The sequence below is a fragment of the Hyla sarda genome, chromosome 7 (genome assembly GCF_029499605.1).
Source record: "Hyla sarda isolate aHylSar1 chromosome 7, aHylSar1.hap1, whole genome shotgun sequence".
Lineage (NCBI taxonomy): Eukaryota > Metazoa > Chordata > Amphibia > Anura > Hylidae > Hyla > Hyla sarda.
In genome coordinates, this window is record NC_079195.1 from 185,816,867 (window position 1) to 185,836,375 (window position 19,509).

Genomic DNA, 19,509 nt, shown 5'->3' on the forward strand with positions numbered 1-19,509 from the left:
GCTCCTCCACGGAGCACTCACGGCGTTCTTCCGTGTGCAGCGCCCCGGTCAGACCCGCTGACCGGAAGCGCTGCACTGTTATCACCAGCAGGGATGCGATCCGCGTAGCGGGACGCGCCCGCCCGCGGGTCGCATCCCAATCATCTCACCTGCCCCGTCCTCCTGCTGTTCTGTCCCGGCGCGCGCGGCCCCGCTCTCTAGGGCGCACGCGCCGGCTCTCTGAAATTTAAACGGCCAGTGCACCATTAATTGGTGCCTGGCCCAATCAGTACCTACACCTGCAAAACCTATAAAAACCCACTTCCCCTTGCTGTCCTTGCCGGATCTTGTTGCCCTAGTGCCCTGAGAAAGTGTTTTGTGTATCCCAAGCCTGTGTATCCAGACCCTTGCCGTTGTCCCTGACTACGAACCATTGCTGCCTGCCCTGACCTTCTGCTATGTCCTACCTTGCTCTTGCCTTGTCCCTGTGTACTGCGCCTGTCTCAGCTGTCAGTGGGGTTGAGTCGCTATCGGGTGGAATGACCTGGGGGTTACCTGCCGCTGCAAGTCCATCCCGCTTTGCAGCGGGCTCTGGTGAAAACCAGTAACCCCTTAGATTCCGTTCCCCTGGTACGGCCCACGCCATCACCTCACTGACACAGAGGATCCACCTTCTGTGTCCTCTCTGCATACCAGTCTGGATCGTGACACTGCTTTTTCTATTTTTCATATTTCCTTACCTGGCCGCGCTCGGCAGGCTCAGGTAATGCATCGGGTCTTGTGGGCTGTGACGAGTGACGCCTCCTGCGGCTCCTCTGCACGGCGTCAGGGACGTCACTCCTCATTTCCTGCAGCGCTAGGGTGTAATGAAGAAAACTGTGCCCTGTAGCGCCTGCAGGAAATGATGAGTGACGTCCTTAACACCGCGCAGAGGAGCTGCAGGAGGCGTCACTCGTCACAGCCAACAAGAGCCGACGCATTATCTGAGCCTGCTGAGCACGGCCAGGTAAGGAAATATGGAAAAATAGAAAAAGAAGGAGGAGTCCGGGCCCACAGGAGCCGCCGCTGGTCACTGTTTTGGTCTTTAAGTGGTCTTTAAAACAGTACCCCCCCCCCCCCCCCCCGATCCCCACCGAGCAGCCCGCAGGGATGTCCTGAATGTGACGGGGCCCGGAGTCGGTGCTCCAGGAGCGCCAATGATGATCCGGCCCTGTGTATAGGATTACGGTATAAAATGACACCAGTTTATAGATGAGACAATAGCAGTTAAGCCTCCCTGTGGTATGATCTCTGCACAGATCACAGAGCATGCCTTGAAATCTGTCCCAGGGTTACTGCGTCCATGTTTATAGAGCTTGATGTAATGCTGTAAAGCAGTGTTTCCCAACCCAGTCCTCAAGGCACACCAACATTCCGAGTTTTTTCAGTTACTCCATTGGAATAGAACAGGGAAAAATTAAAATCCTGGACTGTTGGTGTGCCTTGAGGACTGGGTTGGGAAACACTGCTGTAAAGCATATATCTATTTGCTGTTTTAAAAAAGCTGAGGCAAGAGAGCAGCCCCCATAATACACCTCCCCCCCAAAAACAAAAAAAAATTATAATCAGGAAATTGGGTGTTGGGGCACTTTGCTCCAATATCATTATCATCTACAGATTCTATATGGAATATTTCCAAAGCAGAATGTTCTTGTTTGAGATATTACTAGCACATTGTGCAAACCCAAACCATGTGTGATGACATCTCATGTTTTTCACAGGTTTTGTTGGCTAAACAATATCACAGTGCTACATTTGTAATTCTTGTCTAAACTCCATTCATTTTGTATAGTTAAATTTCCCTTCTAATTGGACCCTGAGGCTCTGAAGGTTAAAGCCCGGGACTTCCTGTTAGTATAGGTCTGAATACCTTACATTTACATCTCAATTACAGGACTCCAGCAAATAAGGTTAAATAGATAATTATATGGTGCATTAATGTCTAACAGGTAATTATCCTGCGGCATACTCAATGTGCTTTAATATTTCTTAGGGCAAAGAGATGGCTGTGGGACCCCCTGAGGGCAAATTGTATATATCTGTAAAATCACAAATATGTACTTAGCAAAGGGAAAGGCAGATAACAGAGTGAAGAAATGTAGGCATATTCAATGTATACTGTCATTTTTCAGTACTTTAGTTTAATAGTAGATTTTTATAAGTGGAATTTTCACAAAAAGGAGATCAGACCAGGTTAAAAAAAACAGTACTCACCTGCCTGATCCTCCCACCTCGATTCTGATACTTCCAACTTCCATGCTAATCTTGGTTCCTCATCTTGAAACACAAGAAATGCCAGCACCATCCAACCACTGTTGGCAGCAGTGACCTACCTCAGACAGATTACCTGAGCAATCATTGCCTGTGTTGAGATGGGACCAGGAAGTAGAGATCAGAGGGGACATGATAAGTATCGGAACATCGGCAGTAGTGGGGGATCGGGGGGGGGTTATAAATAACCTAGTCTGACCCCTTAAAAATATATCTTGTCAGTTATCACTGTAATATAATTTATTAACATTACAATGAGCTTTGCAGTTTTATCGATTTAACAAGTAATGCTTGTTAAGATGAAACACTTAAAGGTGTTGTCTCACCAAGGTGACACTTTTCCTTAAAGGGGTACTCCACTGCTAGACTTCTTATCCCCTATCAAAAGGATAGGAGATAAGATGTCTGATTGCGGGGGTCCCACTGCTGGCCCCCTGCAATCTCCTGCAGCACCCGGCGTTCTAAACAAATGCCGGGTTCCTGCGGCAGTGGTCATGACATCACGACCACACACCCTTGTGACGTCACGCTACACCCCCTCCATTCATGTCTATAGGACATGAATGGAGGGGGGGGTGGCGTGACGTCACAATCACAGCCTCTGGCTCTGAGCATTCTGAACAAATTGTTGAGAATGCTGGAGCACCGAAGTACTCCTTTAAAGGGGTACTCAGGTACTCGATAAATGTATTACCCATCCACAGGAGAGGGTATAAGTTTTTTTTTTTTTTTTTTTTTTTTTTTTTTAAACCGTAGTACCCCTTGAAAGTAAATGTGTCTCCTAGTTTCTTGTTTTTCTTTTTTTAAGGTTACAGACAGATATTGAAACATGTTTTTTCCTAATCTGTTTCTATTATCTGATTGTATTTGTTTTCTTTTTCTTTAATTTCTATTCTGAGATGTTTTTAACAGCCTGTACTGTCGCACAGTGCTTTTTGTATTTTGGGTTGGTGCGGGTATTGTCCACCTAGCCAATTAATGCTCGCAGCAGTGTTCCACCTCAGCCGCTGACTGGCCCCAAATACAAAAAAAGCATTCGAAAGTTCTGCTACAGAATTTCTGATGTGTAAAACTTGCATTGAGATCCATGAGAGGCTGCTGCAAGTGGCATCTATGTGGAATTTCCTTATGGAAATTCCATGCAAAATCTCCATAGTGTGAATGAGGCATAAGGCTACTTCAAGCTGACAAGGTTCCACAAACATTTTACAAGTGTTTCCATTGCATTGTTACTAATTTACAATAGAATCCTCTTACGAAAACAAACAAACAAAAAAAAAACAACCACAAATTTCTGTTTGTATGTTTTAGGCTGCAACAATTCTACTTTGTGATCGCTCTCCCCCCATTTTATATGCAACACTTTACTCATCCTCCGTTTCTGCTCCATCTTGCCCCAGTTACCCATCCTCTCCGGCAGGATTCCAGTCATGTTATTGTTCAAATTGGATGACAAATGTTAAAAAATAAAGAAATATTTGCTCTTTGTCTCTATTTGCCACCTTCACCATACACGGCTCCGGATGATCGGGTTCTTGTACTGATCACTTGTCAATATTCTCCAAGGACAGAGTCAGGTTTTAAAGATTTGTTCTGGAAGTTTTTTTTAGTATTGACTAACTGCGCAAATATCCCGCACCTCGTCATTGTGTACATTATCATCAATTTAGGATCCCACCAGACTTTTCGTTTCACCTTTGGAGCCACTTTAAAGATGATGTTATTTGTGTTCACCAACCTGTGGCAGCAAAACTACAACTCGTCATGACTTGACAGCCGCAGGGAACCTGTCATCAGGTTTTACCATTTATAACATGTCGCAATACAATATATATGGTAAAATCTTCTTCCTCACCATTCCAGGGAGACGTTCCTGCTAGCATGGATGGTGAGGATATGATGTTAGGGGGCTATAATTACCGAATCCCGTCTACTTAACTGTAATGACGTCCCCTCAGAGTGATTGACAGCTCCCTGAGCAGACGGAGCAGAGCAATGATATGGGCTGTGCCTGGGTTGTCAATCACGCTGAGGGGGCGTGATTACAGTTGAGAAGATGGGACTAGGTGAGTATAGCTCCCCGTTCAGGGGACTACTTACGGGGCCGGCGGGTTATATTTGGTAAAATCTAATGACAGGTTCCCTTTAAATTGTACCTGTCAAGAAAACGTTTAATGTGTCCTAGGGACATGTCAAACGTTTTCGTCGGCTGGGGTCTAAGTTTTCAGACCCCAACCGATCACAAAAATAAGCAGGGAGATAAGCCCACTTCTCTCTCTGCTTTGTGTCTTTGACACCATGACCCCCCCATAGAAATTGCATTATGACTCTGTCCTGGTCACGTGATACAGAGCCGGGAGAGAATGCGCTAAGCGTGCCCTTCTCATGGCTCATGATCAGTCGGGATCTGAACACTCAGAACCTGACAGGTAAAAAATTTTCTTCATTGACAGGAAAAGTTTAAAGGGTACTCTGCCCCTAGACATCTTATCCCCTATCCAAAGGATAGGAGATAAGATGGCTGATTACTGGAGGCCCGCCGCTGGGGACCCCCGCGATCACCCCTGCAAGCAGCCCGGCACCTCAGCAGCCCGGAGCTGTTTTCTCCAAGGCTGATGACGGGCAGGGCAGGGGACGGGGCATCGTGATGTCATGCCCCGCCCCCTCAATACATGATGCCCCTTCCATAGACTTGCATTGAGGGGGCGGGTGTGACGTCACCAGGGGGTGGGGCCGGGGCCGTCATCAGCCTCGGAGAAAATTTAGCTTCGGGCTGCTGAGGTGGCGGGCTGCTTGCAGGGGTGATCGCGGGGGTCCCCAGTGGCAGGCCCTTCGGGATAAGATGTCTAGGGGTGGATTACCCCTTTAAAGCCTGCAGCTGTCAAGTCACAATAGTAGTTTTGGTGCAGCTCATGACAGTGCCCATTTAAGAAAAGACAGCCGAGCTCTGATTAGTTGCTAGGGGTCCCAAAGATACTTTGGGGGGAATGTACTAAGTAAACCACCGCCAGGGTAGGATCACACTAGACTTATTAAAAGGCATACACCACTTGACAAATCCAGAAGACATCTATGTAAGCTTGAGGAGACCACACCTACTTTGTGCAAACCACGCCCCCTTTGTGATCAGCCCTGCCCACTCAGTGAGCACGATGCAGAGAGGCAAAAAGTCGCTAAATTATTCTGCAAACTCTGAATTTGTGAAAAAAGTTTGTGACTCTTTGTTTTGTTCTGCACCAGGCATAACATTTAATAAATTCACCCTTTTTTATTCTCATTTAAACAGTTTTGAATATTTCCCCATTGTTTACATATAAACTGAACCTTGATTTCCTTAACCCCTTGCGGGCAGCGCTCATTCACTGTGGAGGTAGCCAGGGGGCTTACCTCTCATCCTGTGTCTTCTGCGGCTCTGTGATTGATAGAGCCTGGCTGGACCAGGCTTTATCAATCGAGCGCAGAGATCAATGTGGTTCTATGAAACCACATTGATCTGTATGAGGAATCTAATGATTCCTCCTAAAAGTCCCCTAAGGGGACACATTAAGTGTAAAAAAAAAAAAAAGCATCCCCCTTTTTGCCAAATTCCATATAAAAAATATGTAAACAAAAAAATGTGGTATCGTCGCGTGCGCAAATCAATGCACGGTCAATTGCATATCTATATATATATATATAAAAAACTCAATGTGTGTGTGTGTGTTCCAAAATCACGTCTAAACATATTAACATGAAACTTGGTACACATGTTACTTATATGTCAACACCAAACATAGGATAGGTGATTTAACCATTACCCACCCACATTTGCCAGGGTCGGGGTTTTTGTTTAAAGTCCCATACAAGTCTATGGGAAATATATGTTACTGCATAACTTCCAAACGGCTGGAGATATTTCGATAATACTTGGTCACATGTTACTTATATGTCCACTTAATATATAGGATAGTTAATTTAACCCTTAACTACCCCCATTTGTGAGGGTCGGGGTTTTTGTTTAAAGTCCCATGCAAATCAATGGGAAATGTATGTTCCGGCATAACTTCCGTACGGCTGGAGATATTTCAATACCTGGTACACATATTACGGGTCAGGATATGAGGACAGGATGGGAGGTCGAGAAAGGAGGACGGGATAGGAGGACGGGATAGGAGGACGGGATAGGAGGACGGGATAGGAGGACGGGATAGGAGGACGGGATAGGAGGACGGGATAGGAGGACGGGATAGGAGGAAGGGATATCTGGTTGGGATATGACAACAATATATGAGGACGGGATATGAAGTCAAAAGCTTCCTCCACAACAAGGATTAGGAAGGAAAAACTGGGCAACGCCGGGTACTCAGCTAGTACATAATAAAAAGCCAAAGTCCAAAATTGCGTATTTTTGGTCACTATGTATACCCTAAATTTTTTTATAAAAAGCGATCAAAAAGTCATATGAAAACAAAATGGTACCGATAAAAACTTCAGATCCGAGTCAGAAGAGGACATTTTAACCATACAAATTTTCATGCAAAAAGTTAATTTTTTTTTTTTAACAGGAGTAAAACAAAATCAAAACTATATAAGTTGGATACCATTTTAATTGTATGGACCTACAGAATAAAGATAAGGTGTCATTTTTACCGAATAGTGCTCTGTGTAGAATTGGAAGCCCCCCAAAAATTAACAAAATGGGGTTTTTTTTTTTTTCGATTTTGCCCCACAAATAATTTTTCTCTGGTTTCACCATAAAGTTTGTAGTGAAATTATTGACATCATTACAAAGTAAAATTGGTGGCGCAAAAAAAATAAAATAAAAAAAAATAAATAAAGGCCTCATATAGGTCTGTAGGTGGAAAATTTAAAGCGTTATGATTTTTAGAAGGTAAGGAAGAAAAAAACGAAAGTGCAAAATTGAAAAAAATAAATAAAAGCTGTGGTCCTTGAGGGGTACTCCGGTGGAAAACTTTTTTTTTTTTTAAATCAACTGTGCCAGAAAGTTAAACCGATTTGTAAATTAATTATTTAAAAAAAAAAAAAAAACTCCTTCCAGTACTTATTAGCTGCTGAATACTACAGAGGAAATTCTTTTCTTTTTAGAACACAGTGCTCTCTGCTGACATCATGAACACAGTGCTCTCTGCTGACATCTATGTCCATTTCAGGAACTGTCCAGAGCAGCATATGTTTGCTATGGGGATTTTCTCCTACTCTGGACAGTTCTTAAAGTGGACAGAGATGTCAGCAGAGAGCACTGTGCTCGTGATGTCAGCAGAGAGCTCTGTGTTTCAAAAAAATAAAATAAATAATATATATATATATATATATATAATTTCTTCTGTAGTATTCAGCAGCTAATAACTACTGGAAGGATTAAGATTTTTGAATAGAAGTAATTTACAAATCTGTTTAACTTTCTGGCACCAGTTGATTAAAAAAAAAAGTTTTCCACCAGTGTACCCCTTTAAGGACCATATATATGAAACAAGCCTCTGATTGATTTCTATTCCAACACCGGGGTTTTCCAAACAGTGTGCCTCCAGCTGTTGCAAAACCACAACTCCGAAAATGCCCGGACAATGCCTTTGGCTGTCTGGACATGCAGGGAGTTGTAGTTTTGCAACAGCTGGAGGCACACTGTTTGCCAAACACTGTCCTACCCCCACATGTGTTCCTATCCCTCTCACCAGTCCTGGCCATGTTGCTGCAGCAGCCGCCATACAGCTTTTGTTTTTCAGAAGTTCCCAACGGCAAAGAAATAGTTAATGGTGTTTTCTGGCCCGCGTGCACCACAATGTGTTTTAAACTAAAGCCACGCCCTTTACACGCCTAACCACACCCTCCCAGGCGGTGACCTCCTAACCACGCCCGCTTAGAAGGCGCGGCGTCGTCCTCCGTTGTCACTCGTAGATTTCCCTTCCATTGACTCCTCCCACAGCCCGTGCCTCTTGTGCTAGGCGGGGGCGCGCACGTCGCGTCACCACGCCCCATGCCTGCCCCCACAGCCCGCAACCCCGCCCACTCCCAGCATCAGTAACACTAGGCTAGGAACACGGGGGCGCGCACGGCGCTCTGCCGGCGTCTGAATGAGAGAGAACAGAAACGGACGGAGAACAACGGCCCGAAGCTCCGGGAAGCGGCGTCCACACCGGGAGGGAAGGAGGCTGGAGCGGTTCTGTGCAGGTAACCGGGCGGCGGGAATTTACCGGGGAAGCCAACCGGGCGAGGGGGGTAATGGTGTGGTACCCGGAGCCGCTCCCACCTTACTGAATGATAGTGAGATGCGAATAGGGACATGGATGCATGGTTACAATGTGACACACATAGGGCCATGTCCTCCGATGGCGATGCGCTCTGCCTGCCTGTCAGGCTGCCCATGGTTAGGTGCTGCATGCTGTCACTTCATACTGTGGCTACTGGGGAACTACAAGTACCAGCATGTCAGCCCTGGCGCTCGTAGAGTAGGAGCTGGCACCTGTACTGGGTGTTTCTACACTTCTTACAAGGCTTTCCGTAGAATAATGTAGTTTTTTATTTTCTTTTATATTTTGGGTCTATTCTTCCTCTTATTTTATTGGTTTGTGCCCTATATTCCCCCAATCTGTGTTATCCAACCAGTGTGTGTCCAGCTGTTGCACAACTACGACTCCTAAGCCAGTGTTTCCCAACCAGTGTGCCTCCAGCTGTTGCAAAACTACAATTCCCAGCATGCCCGGACAGCCAACGGCTGTCCGGGCATGCTGGGAGTTGTAGTTTTGCAACAGCTGGAGGCACACTGGTTCGGGAAACACTGCCTTAAGCATTCCTGGGCAGCCTTTGACTGTCTGGGTATGTTGGGAGTTGTAGTTTTGCAACAGCTGGAGGCACACTGGTTCGGGAAACACTGCCTTAAGCATTCCTGGGCATCCTTTGACTATCTGGTTATGCTGGGAGTTGTAGTTCTGTAGCAGTTGGATAGACACTGTGTGGAAAACACTGCTATACAGAGTATATATGTGGAGCCTGTGCTATTCTTATTTCAGTGTGACCCCCCATATATTGCTGTGACCCCCAACCTGTGGGTCATTGGCTCTTTGGACACCACAACTATAGAACATACTGGGAGTTGTAGTTTTGCAACAGCTGGAAAGCGCCAGGGTGGAGGACACTCATGTACTGTGTGGGGCACATAGCATTGGTTCCTGACTATTTTCTTTCATAGTGTCAATAAGCAGCTTAAAAAGGCTGTCGGGACATGCTGGGAGTTTTGCAACAGCTGGAGAGCCACAGGTTGGGCAATAAAGTATGGAGCACATGAGTAGTACTGACTTTCTATACTCAGTGTCAGTAGGTGCCTTAAAAAGGGGCAGAATTTAGTATATTTATATACCCCATCTATTCTTTTAGTATATTTCTATACCCCATCTATTCTTTTTGTATATTTCTATACCCCATCTATTCTTTTTGTATATTTATATACACCATCTATTCTTTATATATATTTATATACCCCATCTATTCTTTTTGTATATTTCTATACCCCATCTATTCTTTTTGTATATTTCTATACCCCATCTATTCTTTTTGTATATTTATATACACCATCTATTCTTTATATATATTTATATACCCCATCTATTCTTTTTGTATATTTATATACCCCATCTATTCTTTTTGTATATTTATATACCCCATCTATTCTTTTTGTATATTTATATACACCATCTATTATTTTTTGTATATTTATATACACCATCTATTATATTTTGTATATTTATATACCCCATCTATTTTTTTTTATATTTATATACCCCATCTATTCTTTTTTGTATATTTCTATACCCCATCTATTCTTTTTGTATATTTATATACCCCATCTATTCTTTTTTGTATATTTCTATACCCCATCTATTCTTTTTGTATATTTCTATACCCCATCTATTCTTTTTTGTATATTTCTATACCCCATCTATTCTTTTTGTATATTTATATACCCCATCTATTCTTTTTGTTTATTTCTATACCCCATCTACTCTTTTTGTATATTTCTATACCCCATCTACTCTTTTTGTATATTTCTATACCCCATCTATTCTTTTTTGTATATTTCTATACCCCATCTATTCTTTTTGTATATTAATATACCCCATCTACTCTTTTAGTATATTTCTATACCCCATCTACTCTTTTAGTATATTTCTATACCCCATCTACTCTTTTAGTATATTTCTATACCCCATCTACTCTTTTTGTATATTTCTATACCCCATCTATTCTTTTTTGTATATTTCTATACCCCATCTATTCTTTTTTGTATATTTCTATACCCCATCTATTCTTTTTTGTATATTTCTATACCCCATCTATTCTTTTTTTGTATATTTCTATACCCCATCTATTCTTTTTTGTATATTTCTATACCCCATCTACTCTTTTTGTATATTTCTATACCCCATCTATTCTTTTTTGTATATTTCTATACCCCATCTATTCTTTTTTGTATATTTCTATACCCCATCTATTCTTTTTTGTATATTTCTATACCCCATCTATTCTTTTTTGTATATTTCTATACCCCATCTATTATTTATATACCCCATCTATAGTACGTATTGTCATTGACGTGTCTTGTAATTCCCTGACCCCCATTCTCTGTTATGTAGCCTGTTCACACTCCTGGTTCCTGCCATTGTTTGTCAATTAAAAGTCATGAACCTGTAAATGAAGGTAAATATTGTTTGCAGAGTTTGGCGGTGACTTGTGTAAGTTTTGGCTGAGTGTATTATAGTGTACTCCAGTCTTTATACAGAAGTTATTGGTCTTATTGTAGTGTATTAAGGCCCAGAGAGTAGACTGTGTGAGGTTATTTACCATCACTGGTGCACTGTATGGCATTATAGTGTATTATGGAAATGTAAATGTCTGCAAACGCCACCATACAGCCGAAAGCGCCTAAACTTGAAGAACTGGGTTTCAGCACCCTGTAAGTTACATCAGCCCTGTCAGTTGCGCTCTGGTCGGTGGGTGTACACAGTGTAAAACATCACGAACTGAGCAACAGCCTGAACCTTCAGCACCACCCAGATCAGCGTTTCCCAACCAGGGTGCCTCCAGCTGTTGCAAAACTACAACTCCCACCATGCCCTGACAGCCTTCAGCTGTCTGGGCATGCTGGGAGTTGTAATTTTGACACAGCTGGAGGTACCCTGGTTGGGAAACACTGACCCAGATGGATCGTTTCTGCAGCACAGCCTGTGTGGGGTTGGATTGTGAACCACAACTCCCATAATGCTCTTCTGCGTTTAAAGGGACACTAATCAGTCCATCTCAAGCACATTTGCAGTGTGGATGAATACAATCTGTTGTTCCCTGTTATCAGGCACTTCAGACAGGGGAGAGGCCGACTGGTGATAAGGGACAGGAAGTCTTTAAAGTCCCCAGCCCGAGTCAGCGCTTTCTCTCCAGTAACATTTACATACATGGGTAGAATATGGCTGGGCATTTAGGGGTTAATTAAAGGGGGGGGGGGGGGGGTGTCACATTTTAGATCAGTATTCTGTCCCTTTTAGGCAGGATTTTCCTAACCAGGGTGCCACCAGCTGTTGCAAAACTACAACTCCCAGCATGCCCGGACAGCGAACGGCTGTCCGGGCATGCTGGGAGTTGTAGTTTGGCAACAGCTGGAGGAACCCTGGTTGGGAAGCACTACTGAAAGCATCACAGTCATAGTGTCCGCAGGCGATTTATGGACCAAACTGTATATTACATTGTCTGTTTTGTTCAAATATATTATCATGTGAAAAAACTCCGCAGCTGTCGGGTTTCACAGAAAATGTAGAAATCTGTCAAGATAAAAATAGTTTTTTTTGTTGTTTTTGTGTAACAAAGCGAAAGAAAAGCTCCAGTGGCCCCGCCGGTCTGTATTTAAAAGGGTACTCTGGTGAAAAACTTTTATTTTTTTAAATCAACTGGAGCCAGAAAGTTAAACAGATTTGTAAATTACTTCTATTAAAAAATCTTAATCCTTCCTGTACTTATTAGCTGCTGAATACTACAGCGGAAATTCTTTTCTTTTTGAAAGACATCTGTCTGCTGATATCATGGACACATTGCTCTCTGCTGACATCTCTGTCCATTTTATGAACTGTCCAAAACAGCATATGTTTGCTATGGGGATTTCCTTTTACCCTGGACAGTTCCTAAAATGGACAGAGATGTCAGCAGAGAGCAGTGTGGTCATGATGTCAGCAGACAGCTCTGTCTTTCAAACGGAAAAGAATTTCCACTGTAGTATTCAGCAGCTAATAAGTACAGGAAGGATTAAGATTTTTTAATAGAAGTAATTTACAAATCTGTTTAACTTTCTGGCACCAGTTGATTTAAAAAAAAAATAAAAAAAAAAAAATAAAGTTTTTCACCGGAGTACTCCTTTAACATGCTAAAGCCATGACATGCCATACAGTGCCCTTACCACTAGGGACAGTATTGCGCCCTAGGGATTTTAGCGGTGAGTGTCGGCTTCTTTCTCCTTCCTTTGTTTGAAGACTCCGGAGCCCCCATAAAGGATCATATACACATGGCAATAGGACATGTAAATATTATCCGACTTTTTATCCTATCACTATACTATTTACCACTATACATAAATCCCCTTTTGTTTCGCACCCTCTAAATCTCATTGTCATTTTTTTTTTCTGTAAATTCACCGATTGATTAATAATGTTGCAGATCTCCTCAGCCATTTTCACCCCTTTTTTATAGGGTTAAAGGGGTTATCCAGGACAAAACTTTTTTTTTTTTATACATCAACTGGCTCCAGAAAGTTAGAGATTTGTAAATGACTTCTATTAAAAAAATCTTAATCCTTCCAGTACTTAGCTGGTGAAGTTGAGTTGTTCTTTTCTGTCTAAGTGCTCTCTGATGACACCTGTCTCGGGAACCGCCCAGTTTAGAAGCAAATCCCCATAGCAAACCTCTTCTACTCTGTGCAGTTCCCGAGACAAGCAGAGATGTCAGCAGAGAGCACTGTTGGGGGGGGGGGGGGGTGTATGGGGGGCGGGGCGGGGGGTGAAGGACTTAGGCCAATGGCCACACGTCAGAGTTTCTGTTGCATTACAGTAACTTTAAATACATTCCTGTACGGTCCTAGCACTGGCATATTGTGCCGGCGCCTGCAGTTTGATGAATGTCCGTATGGAGGTTTTCTGTGCGGACATTCACATGCGTGAATATAGCCTTAAAGGGGTTTCCCATGAAAAACTTTTTTTTTTATATCAACTGGCTCCAGAAAGTTAAACAGATTTGTAAATGACTTCCATTAAAAAAAATCTTCATCCTTCCAGTAGATATCAGCTGCTGAAGTTAAGTTGTTATTTTCTGTCTGACCACAGTGCTCTCTGCTGACACCTCTGCTTGTCTCAGGAACTATCCAGAGTAGGAGCAAATCCCCATAGCAAACCTCTAATGCTTCGGACAGTTCCTGAGACAGACAGAGGTGTCAGCAGAGAGCACTGTTGTCGGACAGAAAAGAACAACTCAACTTCAGCCGTTGATAACTACTAAAAGGATTAAGATTTTTTAATATAAGTAATTTACAAATCTGTTAACTTTCTGGAGCCAGTTGATATGAAAATGTTTTTTTTTTTCTTGGAATACCCTTTTAAATGCACACTTCTCTTGCTTGTTCTGTAGATCTGTGGGGATCTTAGCTTTGAGACCCCGACCAATCAAAACTTTTCATATGTCTCTGTGCCATGTCACATTGTGACTATTATTATTTTTTTAAATTTGTAGTGACATCTGTGTGTAGTGTTCTTTTAATATTTGTGTGTTTTTGTGGTGTCTGGTGGAATTATACATGGGCCCCCCCCCCCCCCCATGTATATGCCTGCTATTAGAGATGAGCGAATTTACAGTAAATTCGATTCGTCACGAACTTCTCGGCTCGGCAGTTGATGACTTATTCTGCATAAATTAGTTCAGCTTTCTGGTGCTCCGGTGGGCTGGAAAAGGTGGATACAGTCTTAGGAAAGAGTCTCCTAGGACTGTATCCACCTTTTCCAGCCCATGGGAGCACCTGAAAGCTGAACTAATTTATGCAGGAAAAGTCATCAACTGCCGAGCCGAGAAGTTCATGACGAATCGAATTTACTGTAAATTCACTCATCTCTACCTGCTATATAGCTAAAAAAGATGTCACTTTGTAGCTTCTGTCATACATAGACCCCCTGTCCGCTTCTGTTTGTTCCTGTAATCGGTGGGGTCTGGGCACTGAGACCCTGACTGATCAAAAATGTTGACATATCTGTGTGACATGTTAGAAGCTTTTTTAAATGACAGGGACACAGTAAATTCCAGAAAAGATCCTTTATGGTACTTGGTTTTCATACACATTTATTTATTTAAAGGGTTCCTCTCATCAAATAAACTTTTGGTATATTTTAGATTAATGAATGTTGAATAACTTTCCAATAGCATGTTAATGAAAAATATGCTTCTTTCTATTGTATTTTTCCCGATCAGTCCTGTCAGCAAGCATTTCTGACTCATGCTGGAGTCCTAAACACTCAGAGCTGCCAGCCTGCTTTGTTCACAGCCAAACAGGCTGTGAACAAAGCAGGCTGGCAGCTCTGAGTGTTCTCCTTTGTGAACAAAGCAGACTGGCAGCTCATAGTGTTTAGGACTCCAGCATGAGTCTGAAATGCTTGCTGCCAGGACTGGTAGGGAGACCCCTAGTGGTCAAAGTGGAAAATTAAATAGAAAGAAGCAAATTTTTTAATAACATGCAATTGTGAAGTTATTCTGCATACATTAATCTATAATATATCAAAAGTTTTTTTGAAGAGAGGTACCCTTTAATATTTAAAAATATTATTCAAAATATATTCTGCAGAAATATACATCACAGCAAGTGTCGCTGGCGACCATAACTTGGGGTGTACAAGGAAGTTTCCCAACCTGCGGCTCCCCAGCTGTTGAAAAACTACAACTCCCATCATGCCAGGGCATGAAGGAGCTGCAGTTTTGTTACAGATGGAGAGCTCCAAGTTGGAGAACAATGTTGTATAACCTCTAGGGCAGTGTCTCCCAATCAGTGTGCCTCCAGCTGTTGCAAAACTACAACTCCCAGCATACCTGGACAGCCTTTGGCTGTCCGGGTATGCTGGGAGTTGTAGTTTTGCAACAGCTGGAGGCACGCTGCTTGGGAGACACTGCTCTAGATTCATAGCGGAGCAAACTGATAAAAGTATGGATTTGAAATAATTCCATAGAATAGCATTGACTCTTATTTGGAATGAATTGAACAAGATCCCGGATGAAGTCTTATATCCATGCGGGTTGGTTGTGAGGCAACAACTTCTAGCGGTCGTGTAACGTGAAACGAGAAGCCGCGCACTTGTTTCAGACAGAAACTTTCCAGCCTATTAGTTTACATTAGAGATGAGCGAATTTACAGTAAATTCGATTCGTCACGAACTTCTCGGCTCGGCAGGTGATGTCTTTTCCTGCATAAATTAGTTCAGCTTTCCGGTGCTCCCGTGGGCTGGAAAAGGTGGATACAGTCCTAGGAGACTCTTTCCTAGGACTGTATCCACCTTTTCCAGCCCACCGGAGCACTGGAAAGCTGAACTAATTTATGCAGAATAAGTCATCAACTGCCGAGCCGAGAAGTTCGTGACGAATCGAATTTACTGTAAGTTCGCTCATCTCTAGTTTAAATCCCTAAACTTCCATTGTTTTGTTGTTTGATCTTTTGTGATTGTGTTCTGTTTTGCTCCGTCCATCCTCGTCGGTTTTGCGGTAATAGTCTTGTATCTGCTGCTGTGTTGTTTCAGTGTTTTTTGTATACCCATGAGCTTTATTTATGAAATGTCCCTTTATATCCGTTTTGGAAGAGATATGAAAGGCACATAAAATAGATTTTGGAAGCTGTGGGGGCACACCCATGTATGTTCAGTAGTGTGTGTTTGGATGTCAGCCCACATCCATTTCTTTTATATGACATGAGGCTGGAGTAAGGACTACTACACCCATGATCTGCTATATTGATCTCTGCAGCCTATGCTGTAAAAGAGTTTCCTTAAAGGGGTACTCTGGTGGAGTTTTTTTTTTTTTTAAATCAACTGGTGCCAGAAAGTTGAACAGATTTGTAAATTACTTCTGTTTAAAAATCTTAATCCTTCCAGTACTTATCAGCTGCTGTATGTTCCACAGGAAGTTCTTTTCTGTAGAATTTTCTTTCTTTCTGACCACAGTGCTCTCTGCTGACACCTCTGTCCATTTTAGAAACTGTCCAGAGTAGGAGCAAATCCCCATAGAAAACCCTCTCCTGCTCTGGACAGTTCCTAAAATGGACAGAGGTGTCAGCAGAGAGCACTGTGGTCAGACAGAAAATAAATTAAAGGGGTACTCCGGTGAAAACCTTTTTTCTTTTAAATCAACTGGTGGCAGAAAGTTAAAGGGGTTATCCAGGAAAAAACTTTTTTTTTTTTTTTTTATATATCAACTGGTTCCAGAAAGTTAAACAGATTGTAAATTACTTCTATTAAAAAATCTTAATCCTTTTCAGTACTTATGAGCTTCTGAAGTTAAGGTTGTTCTTTTCTGTCTAAGTCCTCTTTGATGACACCTGTCTCGGGAAGCGCCCAGTTTAGAAGCAAATTCCCATAGCAAACCTCTTCTAAACTGGGCGGTTCCCAAGACACGTGTCATCAGAGAGGATTTAGACAGAAAAGAACAACCTTAACTTCAGAAGCTCATAAGTACTGAAAGGATTAAGATTTTTTTAATAGAAGTAATTTACAAATCTGTTTAACTTTCTGGAGCCAGTAGATATATATGAGTTTTTTTTCCTGGATACCCCTTTAATCTGTTCCAGGACGACCATTGTATGTTGAAACCATTGTATGTTGAGACCATAACTCTATGGAAACCTGATAATTGGTTCTGAAGCCATCAAAATGTCATCCAAAAATAGGAAAAAGTGAGGATTAAAGAAAAATAAGTAGATAATTAATATAGATAAAGCAAATCCTTATATATAAAAGCAAGAAAGATCTGCTGGGAGCTGTAATCACTGTCTATGTAGAGGACAGGAGCTTCTTTTGTCCTATACAGTACATGCAATGTCCTAAAAAAGTAACATGGAGCCGCCCTCACCTGGTGTCCAAAGGAGCAGCTAACCCTGGTACAGGTAAAGAGAAGTACAGAACATGTAGTACCACCCTGTACTGTAGGGAGCGCTACCAGACAGGAATTCATTGTATACGCTTCAGAAATATAGGGGTTTTACCAGTGAATGCCATTTCTGATTGGTCAGTTCTTCCACCCATTGACATGTTTGGTAGATCTGGACTGTCCGTAGTACAGTGGTCCCTCAACATACAATGGTAATCCGTTCCAAATGGACCATCGTATGTTGAGGGATCCGTAGGGGGAATGTAAAGTATGAGGGAATGTAAAGTATAGGACAATGGTCTACAACCTGCGGACCTCCAGATGTTGCAAAACTACAACTCCCAGCATGCCCGGACAGCCAACGGCTGTCCGGGCATGCTGGAAGTTGTAGTTTTGCAACATCTGGAGGTCCACAGGTTAAAGACCACTGGTATTGGAGGTTATACTCTCGTGTCCCCGCCGCTCCGGGCCGTCACCGCTGCCCTGGATGTCACCTTCCATCACTGTTGCCGCGTCCCCGGGGTGTCCCCGTCGCCCCTGCAAGGCCTCTGCTTCCCCGGCATCCTCGCTCTCCGTCGCCGCCATCACATCGCTACGCACGCTGCTCCTATTGGATGACGGGACGGCGTGCGCAGCGACATGATGACGACGATGGAGAGCGCCGACGATGCAGGGGATCCCGAAGAGGATGCGCCGTAGCCCCGAGGACAGGTAAGTGATGGTCAGCGGACCACACGGGGCATCGTAAACGGCTATCCGGTGGCAGCTGAAGCAGTCTGCGCTGCCAGATAGCCGTTTATGCGATGCCCCAACATACAAAAGCATCGTATGCTGATGCTGCCTTCAACAAGCGATGGCCTCTGAGACCATCGTATGTTGAAATGATCATATGTCAGGGCCATCGTAGGTTGGGGTGGGTCACTGTATTGTATGTTGAGTCTGGTTTCACGTTACAATAATCCAGAAAAGACCATTGTATGTTGAAACTATTGTAAGTTGAGGGATCACTGTATATAGATACAGTCAGCAAGTTGTGGTGCCCCCTGAGGATACATGTGAGAAGTATCTGTGGTCTGGTCCTGTGCACTGTGTAGAGTTGATAGCTCTCTATTCCCTTTATCTCCTTTGTCCTTATGCTACTTCTCTCTTTTTTTGCCTATGAACTGGCAGCGCCTTCTTGCTGTACGGGGCACATACATGTGAATCTATTTAGCAGCAGTGTGTTTCTGGCCCGATGCGATGGGGGACGTGGTTTTCCCGAGGATGCACCTGTTCCCAGGCGTTTCTCTACATTTAGTTGCATTGACAGGTCACCATTTGTCAGGAGACGTATACAGTTTGGGGGGGAAGCCTTCTGTCCTCACAGATGTCTGTCTGGTATCTGTTTACCCTGACTAGATACCAGGGGCACAGATGGTCTCAAGTCATCGGGGACCCTTAGATTAATGTTAGTAAATAGACGGCGGGCTTAGACAGTATTATTGTAATCCTTGCAGTTTTGTCCAGTGGCAGAATTGTTGAATTTTCAGGTTTGGGCTGAACTGAATCCCTATGAAATTGCCCTTTGTTCCCCAATGACTCAACCGAAGTTGTTGTTGCAGAATATAGATATTGCTAAATCCTACATTTGTCTGGATGTAACTTCAGGTTTGTGCTTGTGGATTTGTCTGTACATATTTATTTATTTTATTTATTTTATTTCATTTTGCAAAAGCTTAAAAAAATAAAATTAAAATAAAATAAACAGATTTTTATTTATGTTTTAAATCAGTGGGAAACAATTGTGATGAAATCAACCTATCTGGATTGCTTGTTAAAGGGGTACTCCAGTGGATTTTTTTTTTAATCAACTGGAGCCAGAAATGTTATACAAATATGTAAATTACTACTATTTAACATTTGTAACCCTTCCAGTACTTATTAACTGCTTTATTCTACAGAGGAAGTTCTTTTCTTTTTGAATTTCTTTTGTCTGACCACAGTGCTCTCTGCTGACACCTCTGTCCATAATCAGGAACTGTCCAGAGCAGGAGCAAATCCCCATAGCAAACCTCTCCTGCTCTGGACAGTTCCTGATTA

At 42.8% G+C, this 19,509-nt stretch overlaps 1 protein-coding gene across 12 annotated transcripts in view; it reads left to right on the plus strand.

Annotated features, from left to right (window-relative positions):
- RALGPS2 (Ral GEF with PH domain and SH3 binding motif 2) overlaps window positions 1-19,509 on the plus strand; it is a 264,782-nt gene that overhangs the window by 32,850 nt on the left and 212,423 nt on the right. For 2 of the 12 annotated variants that reach the window (XM_056531814.1, XM_056531812.1), the window contains exon 1: window positions 8,278-8,457. The exons of 2 other annotated variants lie outside the window; for them this stretch is intronic. The gene's annotated coding sequence lies outside the window, so the exon portion shown is untranslated. Of the gene's footprint in view, window positions 1-8,272; window positions 8,458-19,509 lie in introns of those variants that run through there. 8 more of the 12 variants (XM_056531819.1, XM_056531820.1, XM_056531807.1 and 5 more) reach the window with 8 other exon arrangements.